This window comes from Ursus arctos, unplaced genomic scaffold, assembly GCF_023065955.2.
Source record: "Ursus arctos isolate Adak ecotype North America unplaced genomic scaffold, UrsArc2.0 scaffold_12, whole genome shotgun sequence".
Taxonomy (NCBI): Eukaryota; Metazoa; Chordata; class Mammalia; order Carnivora; family Ursidae; genus Ursus; species Ursus arctos.
The window spans coordinates 66065683-66087427 of record NW_026622786.1 but is presented as its reverse complement, the minus strand read 5'-3'; the positions used below and the strand labels follow the sequence as shown (position 1 = coordinate 66087427).

Below are 21745 nucleotides of genomic sequence, written 5' to 3'. Positions count from 1 at the left end.
GAAATGAGGTGTAACCAATAACCAATCAATATACAGAAGCGGCCACATTGGGGGGACAGGGGAGGTGGAGTTGGTATGTAACTTGGAAGCTAGAAAAAGAAATGTCTAAGAGGAAAGAATGGGAAGTCCAAATGGGTCAAATCCTACTAACAGAACCATGAGAATATAAAATGAGATCTGACATTTAGTAATTTGGAAGTCATTAGTGACCTTGAGAAGGGCAATTTGGAGGAAGAGACATGATTCATGAAAGCCTGCTTGAATGTGCCTCTAGAACTAGAGGCAGCAACTCTTTCAATATTTTTTTTTTCTGCAAAAGAGAACAGACAAAAGAATTAGTAGTTGATGGGGTTGTGGGGCAAAGTGCAGGGTTTTTTTTTTTTTAAGTTTTTATTTAAATTCCAGTTAGTTAACATAAAGTGTAATATTAGTTTCAGGTATACAATTTAGTGATTCAACAATTCCATACAATACCTGGTGGTCATCATGACAAATGCACTCCTTAATCCTTATCACCTATTTAACCTATCCCTCTACCCACCTCCCCTCTGGTAATTATCAGTTTATTCTCTTGTTAAGAGTCTGTTTCTTGGGGCACCTGGGTGGCTCAGCCATGAAGTGTCTGCCTTCAGCTCGGGGCGTGATCCGGGAGTCCTGGGATCGAGCCCCACATTGGGCTCCCTGATCCGCTGGGAGCCTGCTTCTTCCTCTCCCACTCCCCCTGCCTGTGTTCCCTCTCTTGCTGGCTGTCTCTCAGTCAAATAAGTAAATAAAATCTTTAAAAAAAAAAAAAAGACTGTTTCTTGATTTGTCTCTCTCTCTCTCTGCCTATGCTCGTTTGTTAAGTTTCTTAAATTTCACACACGAGTGAAATCATATAGCATTTGTCTTTCTCTAACTGACTTATTTGGCTTAGCATTATACTCTCTACTTCAATCCACATTGTTGCAAATGTTAAGATTTCATTCTTTTCTTTGGCTGTATAATATTCCATATACCACATCTTCTTTATCCATTCATCAGTCGATGGACACCTGGGTTGTTTCCATAATCTGGCTATTGTAGATAATGCTGCTATAAACATAGGGGTGTGTATATCCCTTGGATTTAGTGATTTTTTGTTCTTTGGGTAAATACCCAATACTGTGATTACTGGATTCTAGAGTAGTTCTAGTTTTAACTTTTTGAGGAGTTTCTATACTGTTTTCCACAGTGGCTGCACCAGTTTGCATTCCCACCAACAGTGTATGAGGATTCCTATTTTTCCATATCCTCATCAAAACTTGTTGTTCCTTGTACTATTGATTTTAGCCATTCCAAAAGGAATGAAGTGATATCTCATTGTGGTTTTGATTTGCATTTCCCTGATGATGACTGATATTGAACATCTTTACATGTGTGTATTGCCATCTTTATGTCTTCTTTGAAGAAATGTCTGTTCATGTCTTCTCATTTTTTAATTAGGTTATTTGTATTTGGGTGTTGAGTTATATAAGTTCATTATATATTTTGGATACTAACCCTTTATCAGATAGATGATTTGCAAGCATCTTCTCTGATTTCATACAAATGTCAGTTTTGTTTATTGTTTCCTTCACTGTGCACAAGCTTTTCATTTTGATGTAGTCCTAATGGTTTATTTTTGCTTCTGTTTCCCTTGCTTCAGAGACCTATCCAGAAAAAAACTTGCTATGGCTGATGTCAGAAAGTTGCTGCCTGTGCTATCTTCCAGGATTTCTGTGGTTTCAGGTCTCACATTTGGGTCTTTAAACCATTTGGCATTTATTTTTTGTGTATGGTGTAAGAAAGTAATCCAGTTTCATTCTTTGCACATTGCTGTCAAGTTTTCCCAACACTATCCGTTAAAGAGGCTGTCTCTTTTCCATTAAATATTCTTTCCTGCTTTGTCAAAGATTAATTGACCATATAATTGTGGGCTCATTTCTGGATTTTCTATGCTGTTTCATTGATCTTTCTGTCTATTTTAGTGCCAGTACCATGCTGTTCTGATCACTACAGCTTTGTGATATAACCTGAAGTCTGGAATTGCGATGCCTCCAGTTTGTTTTCCAAGATTGCCTAGGCTATTCCTGATTTTTGCGGTTCCATACAAATTTTAGAATTGTGCTAGTTCTACAAAAAATGCTGTTGTTATTTTGATAGGGATTGTAGTAAATGTGTAGATTGATTTGGGTAGTATAGACATTTTAACAATATCTGTTCTTCCAAACCATGAGCATTTCTTTGTGCCATCTTCAATTTCTTTCATCAGTGTTTTTTAGTTTTCACAACATAGTCTTTCACCTGTTTGGTTAGGTTTATTCCTAGATATCTTATTATTTTTGGTGCAATAGTAAATGGGATGGATTGTTTTTTGGGGGGGGGTTGTTTGTTGAGATTTTTGTTTTGTTTTGTTTTTATTAAAGAGAGAACAGGAGCAGGCAAGGGAAGAGGGAGAGAATCTTAAACAGGCTCCATACCCACCACAGAGCCTAATGTGGAGCTCAATCTCACAACCCTGAGATCATGACCTGAGCTGAAATCAAGAGTCCAATGCTTAACCAACTGAGCCGCCCAGGCACCCCAAAATGGGAAGGTGTTCTTAATTTCTCTTTCTGCTACTTCATTATTGGTGAATAGAAATACAACAGTTTTTTTTTTTAGAACGATTTTTCCCTATGTGTGATTTCTTTTTTTTTTTTAAGATTTTATTTATTTATTTGACAGAGAGAGAGAGAGAGCCAATGAGAGAGGGAACACAGCAGGGGGAGTGGGAGAGGAAGAAGGAGGCTCCCAGCGAAGCATGGAGCCCAATGTGGGCTCGATCCCAGAACCCTGGGATCACGCCCTGAGCCGAAGGCAGACGCTTAAAGACTGAGCCACCCAGGCGCCCCTACAACAGATTTCTGTACATTGATTTTGTATCCTGGGACTTTACTGAATTCATGTATCAGTTCTAACAGTTTTTTGATTGAGTCTTTTCGGGTTTTCTATATAGAGTACATGTCATCTTCCTTACTTCTTCTTCTGAAAGTTTTACTTCTTCCTTACCAATGTGGATGTCTTTTATTTATATTTGTTATTTGATTACATGGGTAAGACTTCTAGTACTATGTTGAATAAAAGTGGCGAGAGTGAACATCCTTGCCTTATTCCTGTCCTTAGGGGAAAAGCTCTCAGTTTTTCCCCATTGAGGATGATATTGGCTGTCGGTTTTTCATATATGGCCTTTATTATATTGACGTATATTCCCTCTAAACCTACTTTGTTGACAATTTTTATCATGAATGCATGTTGTACTTTGTCAAATGCTTTTTCTGCATCTACTGATATGATCAGATGGTTCTTATCCTTTCTCTTATTGATGTGATGTTTCACATTGCTTGATTTACAAATACTGAACCACTTGATTGTGGTGAATGATATGTTTAATGTATTATTGGATATGGCTTGCTAGTATTTTGTTGAGGATTTTTGTATGTATGTTCATCTGAGATATTGGTCTATAGTTCTCTTTTTTTTGTGGTGACTTTATCTGGTTTTAGTATCAGGGTAATGCTGAACTCACAGAATGAATTTGGAAGTTTTCCTTCCTTTTCTACATTTGGGAATAGTTTGAGAAGAATAGGTATTAACATTACTTTAAATGTTTGGTAGAATACACCTGTGAAGCCACCTGGTCCTGGACTTTTGTTTTTTGGGGAATTTTTTTATTACTGATTCAGTTTCACAGCTGGTAATCTGTCTGTTCAAATTTTCTATTTCTTCCTGATTCAGTTTTTGTAGTTTATATGTTTCTAGGAATTTATCTGTTTCTTCTAGGTTGTCCAATTTGTTGCCATACAGTTTTTATAATATTCTCTTGTAATTATTTGTATTTCTGTGGTGTTTGTTGTTATTTCCCCTCTCTCATTTGTGCTTTTATATATTTGAGTCCTTTCTCCTTTTTTTCTTGATAATTCTGGCTAGAAGTTTATCAATTTTGTTGCTTTTTTTCAAAGAACCAGTCCTGGTTTCATTGATCTCTTCTATTATATTTTCAGTTTCTATATCATTTATTTCTGCTCTAATCTTCATTATTTCCTTCTCTCTGCTGGTTTTAGATTTTGTTTGTTGTTTTTATAGCTCCTTTAGGTAGAAGGTTGAGTTATTTGAGATTTTTCTTGCTTCTTGAGGTAGGCCTGTATTGCTATAAACTTCTCCTGTAGAACCACTTTTGCTGCCTGTCAAAGGCTTTGGACAGTTGCATTTTCATTTTTATTTCTTTCCATGTACTTTTTTATTTCTTCTTTTATTTCTTGCTTGACCCATTCATTGTTTAGTAGCATGTTATTTAATCTCCATATAGTTATGGTCTTTCCAGATTTTTTTCTTGTGATTGATTTTTAGTTTCACAGCATTGAGGTCAGAAAAGATGCACGGTATCCCTTTGATCTTTTTGACTTTGTTTAGGCTTGTTTTTTGACCTAATATTCTGGAGACAGTCCCATGTGCACTTGAAAAGTACATGTATTCTGCTATTTTAGGATGGAATGTTCTGAATATATCCATTAAATCCATCTGATCAACTACGTCATTCAAAGCCATTGTTTCCTTATTGATTTTCTGTTTAGATGATCTGTCAATTGATGTAAGTGGGGTGTTAAAATACCCTATTAGAATTATGTAATTGTCGATCAGTTCCTTTATGTTTATTAACTATTTTATGTATTTAGGTGATCCCATGTTGGGTACATAAATATTTACAATTGTTATGTCTTCTTTTTGGATTGCCCCCTTCATTATTATATAGTGTCCTTCTTTTTTTTTTTTTTTAAGATTTTATTTATTTATTCGACAGAGATAGAGACAGCCAGTGAGAGAGGGAACACAAGCAGGGGGAGTGGGAGAGGAAGAAGCAGGCTCCCAGCAGAGGAGCCTGATGTGGGGCTCGATCCCATAACGCCAGGATCACGCCCTGAGCCAAAGGCAGACGCTTAACCGCTGTGCCACCCAGGCGCCCCCATATAGTGTCCTTCTTTGTCTCTTGTTAGTCTTTGTTTTATAGTCTGTTTGTCCAATATAAGTATTGCTACTCTGGCTTTCTTTTGGTATCCATTTGCATGATAAATGTTTCTCTATCCCCTCACATTCAATCTGCAGGTGTCTTTAAGTCTAAAACGAGTCTCTTGTAGGCAGCATATAGATGGGTCTTCTTTTTTTATCCATTCTCTCACCCTATGTCTGCAAAATGCAGGTTTTTAAAAATGGGAGAAATCTCAGCATACTGATATGCTGATGACAATGATACAGTACAGAAAAAAAATAACAATAATGAAGATAGAGGGGGAAATTGCTGAAGTTATATCCTTGAATAGGTGAGAGGAAATGGGATGTAATGTGCAAGTAGAAAGGTTAACCTCAGATAAGACAAGAAACAGTTCCTCCAGTAAGAGAAGGAAAGAAATAGTATGTAAGAGAAGAGAGTCAGGTCAGTGGGTGAATACGGTAGTGGAGCTTATAAAAGTACTCTTCCAATTGCTTCTGTTTTTTCTATTTATTGATTATATATTACCTATCAGCCACTGTGCTAGGCCACAGGGACATAATGACAAATTAGCATGGTCCCAGCCTCGAGTAGATTTCTTATTTGAGTGAGAGTAGATGGGGGTGTCTGTAAACTCAGACAGGGCCGACAGGAGGAAGATCAGGGTTGAGATCACTATGGGGCACACTGAATTTGTGGTACTTCTCAGAAAATCTCCATAATTTTACGCAGAGCTGAATTTAGTTATAATTACATAAGGTCAATATCATTACAAACCACCAACTCCTTCTCTATTACTATTAAAAATAAAAAATAGTGTATACATATATGTGTGTCATTCCTTCCATATTTCTGTTCTGCCCAATGAGACTCAAAATTCAAGCAACGAATTATTACTTTAAGAATGTCACTCACTTGCACAGGACAACTTACTATTCCTAAATAGTTACAAATATTAGGGGAAAAAATATGCTGAAGATATCAGAAAAATGTCTTGTTCCTGACATGGTAGGAACTAATTTATGTTTGTGACATCTTAGTATACAGATAATTTGCACATGGATATGATTCAAATTAGCAGTCTATAGAAGATTGGTAGGTTATGAAATTCCCTTGTATATTATGGTAATTTACCTCCACATTATTTCATTATTATAGATTCTGAGGTTCTCGATAGCTTCTGAAAAGAAAACATGCAGTGATAATATATGGCTTGTTCCATTTGCTTTCAGAAATAAAAAAAACACTAAATCAAAATTAACAAGGAAAAATCTGAACCTAGTAGTCAGTTAAGCACTTGGAGATAATCAGTGTAAATATGAACAGTTATGTGTTAACAATGGGATAATAGTATTGAATATTACATTTTATTTATTTATTTATTTATTTATTTGCAATAGATTTTCAGCTGCACAGGAAGGATGCTAAAAATTCTTTCCTAATAATACCCAGTGACACTCTTAGAAAACCAAAAATGATGTTCTGGAGAACACCAGCACTGTGCAAATGCAGTACCTATCCAGATTTGGTAAAACAATTTTATCAGAACTCTGAAATTTCAGGTCCATAAATCAAAGCACAGAAAGAGCTTTTCCCTTTTCCCCAAACATTCCATAATACCTAACTAATCAGATAGTTTGTCAAATCCAAATGATGTCATATAATAAATGCAAAATTAATAGCAGCTTGAAATTCCCCATATGTGACATAGAAAAAAATATGAGAAGAAATGGTCAAAGACTTGACAGAATGCAATGAACAATCAGCCTTGTCCATCTCAAGTGATTGATGTTAGAAAGTTATAATGAAATCCCTCTGCCTTAATTTAAGAATAATAGAAAACTTGCTATGTAAATCTGATTTCTCAAATTGAGGTCTATCAGGTAGATTAGATCTCCAATTATACCTTCCCATCCCATGTTAATTATTATTTCCCAGTGGCTACTTCAATTCCATAAATATTAATTTTTTTCTAAACCAACAATAACTATCACTCAATATAAAATCTATTTTGTTCCAAATGTTTTACATGTATTATATCATTTAATCTTTACCATTTTACTGACTGTAAGGTGTAAGTTTTTGTTCCGGATGAGGAAATCGAGGCTCAAGTAAGTAACCTGCACATAGTCACATGTGCAACCAGTAAGTAGCAGATACATTACTTGAACTCAAGTCTGACTGACTCCAAAGCTCCTTCCATTTCATAATTCACTACTCCGTACAAGATTCTATTTCAAGTCCATCAGGGAATTAAAAAGAGGAGTTAAAAATAATTTATGCCATTAAAAAGCTTATTACATTCTAGGAAAAAGCAGCTAAACTACAATGCAGAATATGGTATCAGAGAAGTTCAAATAATTGGTTTAGTACAGAGAGACATCACACATCGGATTATAAATTTCAGGAAAGTTTTGTGGATGAGATAACATTTGACATAGGTTTCAAACAATAAACAAAAATGAAGAAAAAACACAGCAAAAAGATGTTTAATATAGAGTGACTATTTCAAGATGACTAACGCACTGGGTAAATAGTGGAATGAAGCAAAGGAAGACTAGAAAAAGAGGTTGAGACCATACTAAATGGTCTTAAATACCATGTTGAGGAAATTTTATTTCCTTCTAACGGCACTGGGAAGTTACTGAAAGTTTTTCAGTAGGGAGTAATATGATTCAAGCTACGCTTCAGGAAAATGACTTGCATAAAAATAAATACCATATATTGAAAGGGTAGAGGCCTGAGGAAAAAAGGTGAATTTAGAAGTTACTACAATAGTCCTGGCAGCCTGAACTAAGACAATCACAGTAGAGAAAAAGAAGGTAGAACATTATGAAATCTAAACACTTTATCAAAACACAGAGTTAGCAAAACGCAAAGGTAAATCAGAATTCAGAGCTGTCTGATTCCAGAATATGTGTTCTTTCCCTTCTACCACACTGCCTCCACCATGTGACATGCCACAGTGCTGGGCACAAAAGTACATGTTCAAAAAATATTTGTTGACTTTTTGTGGTGGTTGCTGCTAAGTATTTAAATCTTGTACAGAAGCCATCACTGTATATAATTAATAGCTAATAAATATCTGTTAAGTGAACAAATGAAGGTTCAAAGAGGAAAATGAAATTCTTACGAAAAACTGGCACCTACAGACATAGACACTGAAGGAATATATCTATTGTGCTGCTTCAATTATAATCATTCCCTTTCCGTCATAATGCTAAAACACTCACAACTAACATTTGCTAAATTTTGATTATTTGGGCATAATAGTACATTCAAGATGGAAGAGAAGGGAGAAATATCCACAGGAGTCCCTCTAAGCATGACTGCTAGCTACTAGCACCTACATTCTGAGGCTGTTAAGGACAGGAACCACAAGGCTATATGCATGAACATATGCATCTGACATGATGATGATACACTAAATATATCTACATGCACTGAAATAGATGCATTCATCAGCATTTTTCCCACCTAAGGAACAATGACATGAAGGTGCAAGGCTAGGAAGAAAAGAGTGCAAGATCATTCACAAATGGCTCCACATAACCTAGAACACTGACATTAAGGTAAGGGGCACTAGGTTAAATGATTATTGCAGGAATGTTGACATTAGGAAAACTACTGAAGTATCTGAGCATGCAACACTAAACTGTTTAAAATTTATCACTTATCCTGTTACACAAACCATCTTTTCTCTTTCTCCTGAGTTTCCTTGATAAATATTAATTTTCTACCCTTAGACTCATTTTCTAGTCATTCATTCCACATTTACTGGAGAGCTACTTACTATGTGCCAGATACTATACCAAGACATACTATAAGAAAGAGAGTCTAAGAGAAGTCCTTGTCCTCCAACAGCTGAAAATCTACAGTAAATAAACCATTATACTGCAATGAGAGAAGTAGATATATGAATCTCCCAGATAAAAGATATGGGAAAGAAGCTACAACTATAAGATTTAATGGGCAAAAAAGTGCATCATCTGCAAGAATCTTAAACAATAGCTGTAAAAGTATCAGGCTAAAGGAGAATAACAGAATTCTAGAATGTTCCAGCTCCAAGGGAACTATAATTAATTTCTATTAAACAAACAAACAAAAATAGCAGGGCACCTGAGTGGCTTAGTCAGTTAAGTGTCTGACACTTGATTTCAGCTCAGGTTATGATCTCAGGGTCCTGGGATTGAGCCCAGTCTCAGGCTCCACTCTCAGCAGAGAGTCTGCTTAAGATTCTCTCTCCCTTTCCCTCTGCCCCTCCCCCTGCTCATGCTCATGCACTCATTCACACTCTCTCTCTCCCTCTCTCTCTAAAAAAACTAAACCTTAAAAAAAAAAAAAACTACTACTGGAAAAGTACCAACTACCGTATCAGGCTTTAATGATAAACAAATAAACCCTGGTTTCTGCCTACCTCAAGAAACCCACAATCCAGTGGAAAAGTTCATGACTACTCACTAGTAGGCAGAAGGCATTGAACAGTGTATGAATATACAGAAAAAAATTAAACTGGAAATTTTATTAGTATAGATCACTAGGATGAGATTTAAAACCACCTCTTGATTAAGACATACTCTCCTTCTATAAACTCTGGAGTATTATCTCATCAACTATACCTCTGAAAAGGCATGTGCAAGCATCACATGACAAAACTGTCTACCCTTACATCCGTCCATTCTCAGACCACATTTCCTGACACCACGCTTGCCTAAGGGTAAAAATAACCACTCCCTCCTTGGTAACTCTATCACACCCTATACAGATTCTACTCACTTGTACTTCATAAATTTATTCACTCTCTTACTTGATGAACAAGTACTTTTTCAGCACCCATTATGTACAAGGCAGCATACTATGTGCTGAGAATATAAAGCACTCAAAAATATAGACACAATCCTGTTCTCATGGAACTTACATTCTAGAGGGGGAGACATAATAATCAAATTTAAAAATAAATATATAACAAATCTGGTGATATAAATGCTAAGAACAAAAATAAAATAAGGTAAGAGGCATAGGAGAGATGAAAAGAGAGTACTATACTAGCTGTGTAGCCAGTAAAATCTCCCTGATATGATAACATTTTATCAGAGACCTGAATGAAGTGAAAGATGTACCAGGTAAGTATCTTGGGGTCAGAGCATTCCGGGCAATAGAAATGGAAAGGCCCTGAGGTAAGAGCATACATAGTGTATTTAAAGAACAGTCAGATAAGAGATGAGGGTGACTTGAATACCATCAACCCCTGTAGCTTTTTAGTGCTGTTACCTGAATCCCCCAACAGACTGTGAGCTCTTTGACAGCATGGATACAATCTTAGTTACCTCTGAGTCCCCACTGCCTAGAACAGAACTGAACAGGTGGACACTCAATAAATATTTGAGTAATTAATGAGTAAGGATCCAATCCTTCTCTCCCTTGCTTGATTTACGCCCTGGTATTATTGATAGATATGCACTATATCCTTCACCAGGATTTAAGTTTTCCTGAAAGCAAGGAATATGTCAGATGTATCTTTCCTCTTCTTCCCATCGCACACTTTGCTCTACTTCCTGGCAAGTGTTGTACAAATATAAAGCAGGACCAAGAGAAATAAAACCATTGAAAGTGTTATCTTGGTGCTGTGCTACCAAAAGTCATCTGGAATAGGGAAAAAAGAGCAGAAATCCTAGATCAAAATTCTCTGTGGAAACAAATGGTACAAAAATACTGAAACAAAGATAAGGCAAACACAAAATTTCTATTACTACCACCCCTCTCACCTGTACCACTTTACAGATGCAACTAGAGTCATACTGTCAACAATTAAAGTATTCTTTCAGGATCCAGAGCTGGGTCAGTAGACAGTGATCCTAGAGAGGAAAGCCATGGGGTCTGATGTATAGCGCTCAAAAACCATAAAATGCTTAGCCATGATTTCAGGTGGAAAAGGATACAAAAGGTCTATCTGCAGGCAGTAATGGAGACCAAGTATAATTGCCACTTAATGGTCCAGGGAAATCGGTCTATTCACATCTGGATCTCAGACAGTGACTGGGAAAATAAAAAGTAAATTTGGGTATAGACATGGTGAAAATTAGGCCACCCCCCCCCAGATTCCCATCAAGAGGGCAAGGGTTCAAGGCAATACCCCAGGCTTAAAGAGAAAATAATTCTAAGATTCTAAGCTAGGTAAAACTATAGCACAAAAAACTAGATATCGAGAAAGAACCCACTTCTGCAGACTATACCAATGGAAATAATGCAAGAAATTCTACAACTTATAGGCTAGGGACCAGGTTTTGTCTCTTGCACACTTAGATAGCAAAGCAGCAACTAGTTGCTACTTGGCAGCAACTCTGACACTACTCAAAGACAATTATCCTCTCATCAAGGCTGACTCAGAAATAAGGCATATTGGGATGAAAGGCAAGGCCCATCAGCTGTATATCTAACTGCTGGGAGCCAGGAAGAGTAAAGGTATTCATGGCAGCTGGTCCACAAAATCAGAGATCTGTCAAGCTGGAAAAACCACTGCAGTCCTGCAAACCCAACTATATAAGACATGTCTATCACTTCCCCTCCACCCACAGCCCCTTCTTAGAGAATCTGTACTACACACAGCCCTTAAAAAGAAGCCTTATAGACCCAAGACTATTACCCTCTTTAACTACAACTGACCAGACACAAGTTGAACCAATAGCATTTTCCCTCTGATAATTTAGAATTAAAATATAAGACTGAGTTTATTAGATAATGTGGAGCAGGCAAAAATCAACACTATGGCAAGTGAAAGCCACAATAAGCTGAGAAAACAGGGAAAACAAACTCAACATCATACCGGCCCAGGCATATATGGAAGGAGGAAGAGGCTAGCCTGACAATTTTCCAGTTTTATTTATGGCTACATATGGATTAAAAATATTTATTAGTGACTGATGATTCTTGGATAAAATTTCCCTTGAAAGATAGTCTCGTCCTTTAGAATTTGGGGCTTCTTTAATAACATATAATTCTCATGTGCTATACTGTAATTTATAGTCCTGTGTTAAATATTCAGATTCAATTATAATCATTCTATTCCTAAATGATATTAAGTTATACTTTAAATATGATCCAATATCCCAGGATCCACAAATCTCAGTAAGAAGAAAGCATACCCTTCCCTTCAGCAATGAGCATCCAAATTTTACTTATAAAATTGCTTCCATATTTTACCCTGTTTAGATATATAAAAGGTTAACATCTAATTCCATTTACAATGCTGATCCAGCAAGAAAGAAATTAATTTGGCATTAGAGTAGTAACATCAATTTCCCATGTATCTGAAGTAATGCATTTACTGGAAAGAGATTAATATCAATTCCATAAATCATTCACATGCTTTTTCCGGAGTTAGAGACATCTGAGTAATGTCATATATGTGAGCTGATATCACTTCGTGCATACTCCATTCATTAATCTATGCCTGGGGTTGCAGAATAGTTGTCAGAAGAAAACATAAAACTTGGAAAAGAATCAATCTTTCTGTTCTTAATTTTTTGTGACTTGTTTTGGGTAAGGTAAGCCAAATGTTGCCTGAAAAGTGATGACATTGATCCATACTGGCAGCCAGTATTTTCAGGAAAAAAAATTTTTTTTAAAGCAAACATGTGGTCAATTATCATCCTAGTGTTAACAACCACTTAATACACATATGATAAGACAATGTGTAAATGTAAATGATTCCATTAAGGATCCTCAATAAACTGACTGAAAAGAGAACTGAGTCTGATCCTCTCCTGTAAACATCAACTCTTTCTTGTTACTGTTAAATTTCATAATCATACAATCTCAGAGTTGTTTGTGTCAGGATTCTCCACAGAAACAGAACCAATCAGGGGTGTGTGTGTGTGTGTGTGTGTGTGTGTGTGTGTGTATAGAAAGAGATTTATCATAAGGAATTTGCCCATACTATTATGAAGGGTAACAAGTCTCAAGATCTGTTGTTAGCAAACTAGAGTCCCACAAGAGCCAGTGGTACAGTTCCAGGCAAATGCCAGCAGTCTCAAAACCTAGGAAGAGCTGATGCTTCAGTTCAGCTGAACACAGAAAAAAACTGATGTCCCAGCTCAAGGCACTCAGGCAAGAAGTTTCCCCTTTCTAAGGAGAAGTTCAGCTTTTTTGTTATATTCGGGGTTTCTACTGTTTAGATAAGGCCATCCCACTTTCGGGAGGGCGACCTGCTTTATTCAGTCTACCAATTTAAATGTTAATCTTATCTAGAAATACCTTCGCAGACACACCCAGAATAACGTTTTACCAAATATTTGGGCACTCCATGGCCCAGTCAAGTTGAAACATAAAATTAACTTTCACATTACCTTAGAGATCATCTACCAACCCCCAAAATACAGGCCCCAGATCCCTTCATAACAAAGAATGAGAAAAATAAGACCTAGATGTGAGCTTGAAGCTCCTAATACCCAGTATATATTAGTCATTTTTGACCAATTGATAATTATTAACCTAAACATAAGTCTTTCATTACAAGTCATATGTGGCTAACAAAACTACAGAAAAAAAGGAAGTTATGTGATCCAAAGGAAAGAACCCAGGCCTTTGAGTCAGATGAAGGTCAAATCCTGGCTCTGTCATTTACTAAGTTACTTAAGTTTTGACCCTCAGCTTCCTTACCTGAAATACTGCCTATTTCATAACATTCTTAGAATTAGAGATAAGGTATATAATGTTTCTTACATAGTACCTCGCATGTAATAGATGCTCAATATTTCCCTAACACATCATTATGTGTTCACTTTCAGGACACAAGGGAAAATTCCACTTTTTGCCCTCTTGAATACAGACATGGCCATATGACATGTTTTTGCCAATACAATGTGAATGGAAGTTATTTGTGACCCTTCGAGGGTTTTTTATTACTTTAAAATCATAGTGAGAAATTGCTCTCTTGCTACAAATTCACAAAACCAAAAGTCCTTATATTTTATAGTATATTAACAACTTACAGAATATTTCCCTATCTTCTATCATTTGCATGTAATAGCAGTATTGTTGACTAGGCAGGATAGGCTTCATTACTCCATTTTAGTGATTAGACCACACACTCAGAGAAATTAAGTGAGTTGCCAAGGCCACATACATAATAAGTGCCAGATCTTCTGATTCCCAGGCAATACCAATCTGTGAATGGGGAAAAAAAAATCACACTGACAGTAAACTGTTTTGTAAAATAATTTACTGACATGTTGATTTGTTTTGGTGTTTTGTATAGGATACCCCACATTCTATTTTCCCCCACACTAGACATAACCCCTTACTACACAAACACGCGTGCACACGCACACACACACACACACACACACACACACACTATACACATTCTTCTCCAGGCCCTTTCAGATCTCTTGTCTCAGGAGAAGTTCATGTGACAGTAAAAATACAAAAGTAGCCTCCAACATTTTTCTTCCTCACATTAGCCATGATTATGCTAGTAGAAAAGGGACTTCCATTGGAAACAGAAAAGGAAAGGGAATAGTCCCACACTTTGATAAAGTGACAGAAATCAAGGATCCCATGAGTGGTGGAAGGAAGAGGTGCTCCCTGGCAGTCCTCAGCAGGGATGGTTGTGCAGGGTACCCAGGGAAGAATAATTCTGGGCACTAGGGCCCTGGGTCTAGGCAAAGGCCTCCATAAAGATACCCATTCCCAGCTTGCAGTGAAGTATGCCACCTTCAAGGAGCTACATGGGCTTGGATGATAAGGATGTCTCTGTCCAGACATTTCAAAATCAGAAGGCCTCATCTCATTGCCAAAGTATCACATAAGCCCCTTGGTGTTTTACGTAATGGCAGGGAAAGAGAAAGAGCCTCAGTGAAGATGGGAAATTGAATTTCCCAAAATCCCAACGAGATGGAGAACAAGAGTCAGATTAATTTGATTTAAATAAACTAAAATAATTTGACATTTCTTGCTGAGCATATGAACTAGGATCCACACCTACAACATACAACCAGTCCAAAATCCTTCTGAAAACATATACTTTTTTTTTTTTATGAGAACAAACTGAAGGTTGATGGAAGGGAGGTGGGGGGGTTGGGTTAAATGGGTGATGGGTATTAAGTAGGGTACTTGTTATGATGAATACTGGGTATTATATGTAAGTGATGAATCACTAAATTTTACTCCTGAAACCAATAGTACTCTATATGTTAGCTAACTTGAATTTAAATAAAAACTTGGTCCTGAATTAGGGGGGGGGGGGGAATTAGCATTTTGAGAAAATGAAAATAATACCAGTTCAGCATAGTTTGGTAATGAGGAATAATGAATCTCTAAAGCTAACACGTGATGTTTTCCTTGCTATAAGCAGAGAGTGATTTTGATAGTGAGTTACCATCACTATTATCTTATATTGTTCCTTGGGCTCAAATGTATATAGAAAGTAATAATAATTTCACACAGAACTTTCCAGGACCATACAAAATAAAGAGTGTGCTAGACTGAATAAAATTAAACCAGGGATGGAATGTGACCAGGAAGCAGAAGTTTTTGCTCCTGAACTCAGTGATGGGCCTAATAATAAAAAAGTTTTAATAAGTAAGTAAGTAAGTAAATAAATAAATAAATAAATAAATAAATAAATGAAAACTTGAAAAAAAAAGAAAACATACACTTAATTGTCAATTTCAAACCTGTGACATTTTCCTTACCATTCCTAAGGACTAAGTTCTCCGAATCCACAAGTGTCACCCTTTCTCCATCGATTGCTAGATATTCCAATTATCTACCTCCATCAATGAGGAACAATATATGGTATGAATACATGCCTTCTAAGGTCAGATATTCAAACCCTGAACAGGGAGTGAGTTAAAGTTCCACAAAGTGGTAGCAGTTATACCCCCATCTACTCCATTTAAAGGGTCTCAACTTGCTGTCCTATGAGCTAACACAGAACATCACACTAATTATTTGCTTGTACTCCAACTTGGCGATGCTCAGGTTGTCATGAATAAACCAGCAAATAAATAGACCAGTGTTGAATAACCAGGAACTAAGGTGTATGAGCACAGGCTTAGAGGTCAGCTAGGCCCGAGTTGAACTCCAGATTCTGCCAATTACTAGTTGTGTGCAGTTAAGCATGTCACTTTAACTTCTCTGAACCTCAATTTTCTCTTCTAAAAATAGGAATAAAATGTTTGGCTTCCTTTTGGGGTTTATGAAAGACCATAATAGATGTGAAAACACTTCATTAAGTACAAAATGCTATATAAATATTAGGAATTATTAGCTTTTATGATTGGTCTTGCTCTTGAGGTCATTATTTTCCATCAGACCCTAAGGTCTACCTGGAGTAACACATGGTGAGTTTTTTACAATAGGTCCATGTTATCCAGTGTGCTCTGTGAAGGGACAGATACCAGGAAGCCTCTAAATTTATTTATTTATTTGCTTACTTATTTATGCATCATTCAAGGAACATACATTGAGTGTCTATCATTGCCAGACATTGTTTTAAGCATTCAATATTTAACTATATCCCCATCAACCTCTCATAGTGACCATTAGAAGTAATTCTTTTAGCTATCTGTAATGACTTCTTTGGGGAAAAAGTCTATTCAGGTCCTCTGCCCATTTTTTAATCAGATTGGAGTTTTTGGTGTTACATCCTTTATATATTTTGGAAATTAACTCCCTATCAGATTTATTACTTAAAAATCTCTTCCCTCATTCAGTAGGTTGTCTTTTCAGTTTTTTGATGGTTTCACTGTACAAAAGGTTTTTATTTTGATGCAGTAGCAGTAGTTTGTTTTTGCTTTTCTTTACCTTGCCTGAGGAGACATATCTATAAAAATATTGCTACAACAAATGTCAAAGAAATTAGTGCCAATGTGCTCTTCTAGAATGTTTATGGTTTCAGGCCTCACACTCAGTTCTTTAATCTGGTTTAAGTTTATTTTTATGTATATACAAGAAAGTGGTCCAGTTTTTCAGGACCATTTATTAAAGAAGACTGTCTTTTTACCATCATATATTCTTCCTCCTTTTTCATAGATTAAGGGACCATGTAAGTGTGGGTATATTTCTGGGCTCTCTGTTCTGTTCCCTTGGTCTCTTGTCTATTTTTGTGCCAGTAACCATACTGTTTTAATTACTATAGCTTTGTAGTATATCTTGAAATCTAGGCTTATGATACCTCCAGCTTTGTTTTTCTTTCTCAAGACTGCTTCGGCTATTCGGGTCTTTTGTGGTTCCATACAAATTTTAGGATTATTTGGTCTAGTTGTGTGAAAATGCTCTCGGTGTTTTGATAAAGGTTACAGTGATCCTGTAGATTGTTTTAGGTAGCATGGACCCTTTAACGATATTAAATCTTACAATAAGGAATGTGGTACATCTTTATACTTGTTTATATTATCTTCAATTTCTTTTATCAATGTCCTACACTTTTCACAGTATAGGTATTTCATCTCCTTGGTTTAGTTTATTTCTAGTTATTTTATCCTTTTTGGTGCAATTACAAATGGGATTGTATCTTAGTTTCTCTTTCTGTCACTTTGTTATTACAGTTTAGAAATGCAACAGATGTCTGTATATTAATTTTGTATCCTATAACTTTACCAAATTTATTAGTTCCAGTAGTTTTTTGGTGCAGCCATTAGGCTTTTCTATATATAGTTTCATGTCATCTGCAAATGAAAGTTTTTCTTCTTCCTTCCTTCCTTCCTTCCTTATGCCTTTTACTTTTTCTTCTCTGACTGCTGTGGGTAGGACTTCCTGTAGTATTTTGAATCAAAGTAGTGAGAGTGAACACCCTCGTCATGTTCGGTTCTTAAAAGAAAAGTGTTCAGTTTTTCACTACTATCATGTTAGCTGTGAATTTTTCATATATGGCCTTTGTTATGTTGAGTTATATTCCCTCTAAACCCACTTTGGCAAGAGGTCTTACCATAACTGGATATTACACTTTGTCAAATACTTTTTCTGCATCTACTGAGATGAACATATGGTTTTTATCCTTCCTCTTGTTAATGTGGTATATCACATTGATTGATTTGCACTTATTGAACCATCTTTGCATCCCTGGAATAAATCCAACTTGATCATAGTGAATGACCTTCTTTAATATACTATTGATTTTGGTTTTCTAACATCTTCTTGAGGATTTCTGCATCTATGTTCATCAGAGATACTGACCTATAGTTTTTTATTTTTGTAATCTCTCTGTCTGGTTTTAATATCAGGGAAATGCCTGCCTTGTAGAATGAATTTGGAAGTTTTCCTTCCTCTTCTATTTTTTGGAATAGTTTGAGCAGAATAGGTATTAACTCTTAAATCTTTGATAGAATTCACCTGTTAAGCCAAATGGTCCTGGATTTTTGTTCATAGGGAGTTTTTTATTCCAATTCAATTTCATTATGAGTGATCTGTTTAAATTTTCTACTTCTTCCTCATTCAGTTTTAAAGTCTGTATATTTCTAGGAATTTATTTCTTCTAGATTGTCCAATTTTTTGGCATATAATTTTTTATAATATTCTCTTATAATTCTTTAAATTTCTATGGATCGGTTGTTATTTCTCCTTCTTCATTCTGATTTTGAGTCCTCTCTCTCTCTCTCTTTTATGAGTCTAGCTAAAGATTTATCAATTCAGTTTATCCTTTCAAAGAATCAGCTCTTGGTTTCATTGATTTTTTATTTTTTTAGTTTCTATTTATTTCCACTCTAATCTTCATTATTTACTTCTTTCTCATGAATCTCATGAATTGGTGCTTTGTTTGTTCTTCTTTTTCTAGTTCCTTTAGGCATAAGGTTATATTGTTTGAGATTTTTCTTAAGATAGGCCTGATTCACTACAAACCTCCCTCTTAGAACTGCTTTTGTTGCATCCCAAAGATTTTGGACTGCTGTGTTTCCATATTCATTTGTCTCCATGTATTTTTTTCCCTTTGATTTCCTAGTTGACACACTGGTTCTTTACTAGCATGTTATTTACCCTCCATGTGTTTGGGGTTTGTTTCTTGTAACTGTTTTCTAGTTTCACACAACTGTGGTCAGAAAACATGCTTGATATAATACAATTTTCTTAAATTTATTGAGACTTATTTTATGGCCTAACGTGATCTATCCTAGAGAATATTTCATGCGCCCTCAAAAAGAATGTGTATTCTGCTGTTTTCTAGATGAAATGTTCTGTATATATCTGTTAAGTCCATCTAGCCTAATGTATCATTCAAAACCATCTGTCTGGATAATCTATCCATTGATGTAAGTGGGATATTACAGTCCCCTACTATTAAACTGATAAGAACAGATATTACACTTGATCTTAGCCAAAATGCAGATAAGTGATTGTGACAGATAGTAGCTACACTTGTGGTGAGCATACCATAATGTATAAATTTGTGGAATCATGTCCTACCCCTGAAACTAATGTAACACTGTGTGTCAAATATACTCAAATAGATAAAAATTTGTTTCTAAAGTCCCCTACTGTTAATGTAAAACTACCAATTTTCCGTTTATGTCTGTTAATATTTACTTTATGCATTTAGGTGCTCCTACGTTGGATGCATAGATATTGACATTTGTTATAACTTCTTTTTGGAGTAATCCTTTTCTCATTATGTAATGTCCTTCTTTGTATCTTGCTTTGTTTAAAACAGTCTTTGTTTTAAAGTACATTTCGTCTGGGGGTGCCTGGGTGGCTCAGTCAGTTAAGCGTCTTCCTTCAGCTCAGGTCACAATTCCAGGATCCTGAGACAGACCCCTGCATCAGGCTCCCTGCTCAGCAAGCAGTCTGCTTCTCCCTCTCCCTCTCCCCTTCCCTTGGCTTGTGCTCTCAATCTCTCTCTCTCTCTCAAAGAAATAAATAAAATCTTTATAAATAAAGAAATAAAGTCCACTTTGTCTGATATAAGTATTGCCACCTGGCTTTCCCCCCCACCCCATGCTTCCATTTGCATGAAATATCTTTTTTCATCCATTAACATTCCATCTGTGTGTGTCTGTAGGTCTAAATTGAGTCTCCTGAAGGCAGCATATATATGGCTCTTATTTTTTCATCCATTTCATCACCCTGTGTCTTTTGATTGGGGGCATTTAGCCTATTTACATTTAAAGTAATTATTGAAAAAAATTTTTAAGTAAATATTGATAGTTACATAGATACTGCAAGCGTTATCTTGTTGTCTTGTTTTCTGATTATTTTTGTAGTTCTTCTTTGTTCCTTTCTTCTTCTCTTGCTCTCTTCCCTTGTAGTTTGATGGCTTTCTTTAGTGTTATGCTTGGGTTCCTTTATCTTTTTTGTTTATATATCTATTATGGGTTTTTGATTTGTGCTTACCATGGGGTTCATACATAACATCCTATGTGTATAGCAGTCTATATTAAGTTGATGGTCACTTAAGTTTAAACAGTTTAAAAGCACTAAATCTTTAACTCCTGTTCACATTTTATGTATGTAATGTCATATTTACATCCTTTTATTTTATGTATCCCTTGACTACTGTTGGTAGATATAATTGATTTTATGTTTTTGTGTTTTATGATTTTGTGTTTTAACCTCCATATGGCTTTATAACTGATTAATCCACTATCATTACTATATGTTTGCTTTTATCAGTGAAATTTTTTCTTCAATAATTTTCTTACTTCTAGTTATGGTCTTTTCTTTCCACTTAAAGGATTACCTTTAACATTTCTTGTGAGGCTAGTTTAGTGGTGATAAGCTCCTTTAGCTTTTGCTGGTAAACATTTTATCTCTCCTTCAATTCTGAATGATAATCTTGCAGGGTACTGTACTCTGGATTGCAGGTTTTTTCCTTTCAGCACTTTGAACATATCACACCACTCCCATCTGACCTGCAAAGTTTCTGCTGAAAAATCATCTCATACGCTATAGGGTTTCCTTGATACATAACTGTTTGCTTTCCTATTGCTGCTTTTAAGATTCTTTATCTTTAATTTATGCCATTTTAATTATTATGTGTCTTGGTGTGGACCTCCTTGGGTTCATCTTGTTTGGGGTTTTCTGTGTGTCCTAGTCCCAGATGTCTGTTTCCTTAGCCAGATTAGAAAAGTTTTCAGCTATTATTTCTTCAAATAAGTTTTCTGCCTCCTCCTCTCTCTCTTCCACTTCTGGGATCCCTATAATGTGAATGTTATTACGCTTGATAATGTTGCAGATGTCCCTTAACTTATTCTCATATTTTATTATTTTTCTTTTTGATGTTGAACTTGAATTTTTTCCATTACCCTACCTTCCTGATCACTAATCTGTTCTTCTGCATCCTTCAAAATGCTGTTGATTCCCTCTAGTGTATTTTTCATTTCAGTTATGGTATTCTTGCACTCTGCCTGTATGTTTTTTCTATCCTTAAGTTGAAGTTCTGAGTTTTTCCACTCTTCTCTCAAGTCTGGCAAGTAGCTTTATGATCATTACGTTGAACTTTTTATCACCATTTTTCTTATTTCTACTTGGATTAGCTCTTTTTTGTCCTTCTGTCTTATTCTTTCATTTGGGACATATTTTTTTGTCTCCTCATTTTGTTTAATTCTCCATGTTTATTTCTATGTATTAGGTAGGTCAGATACATCTCCTGGTTTTCAAAGAAATCACATTATGTAAAAGAAGTCCTGTGGTGTCCTATAGCACAATGACACCTGGTCACCAGACAAGGTTCTATAGGGGTATCCCCTGTATGCACTGTGTGTTCCCTCCTGTTTTAGTTAAGCC

The 21745-nt window shown here is 35.9% G+C and overlaps 1 protein-coding gene and 1 pseudogene across 1 annotated transcript in view; both read right to left on the bottom strand.

Moving 5' to 3' along the window:
- Positions 1-21745, bottom strand: part of LOC113254217 (cytosolic carboxypeptidase 6-like) — a 1048184-nt gene that overhangs the window by 855100 nt on the left and 171339 nt on the right. The window lies entirely within an intron of this gene.
- LOC113254839 (U2 spliceosomal RNA) lies at positions 19231-19360 on the bottom strand (annotated as a pseudogene).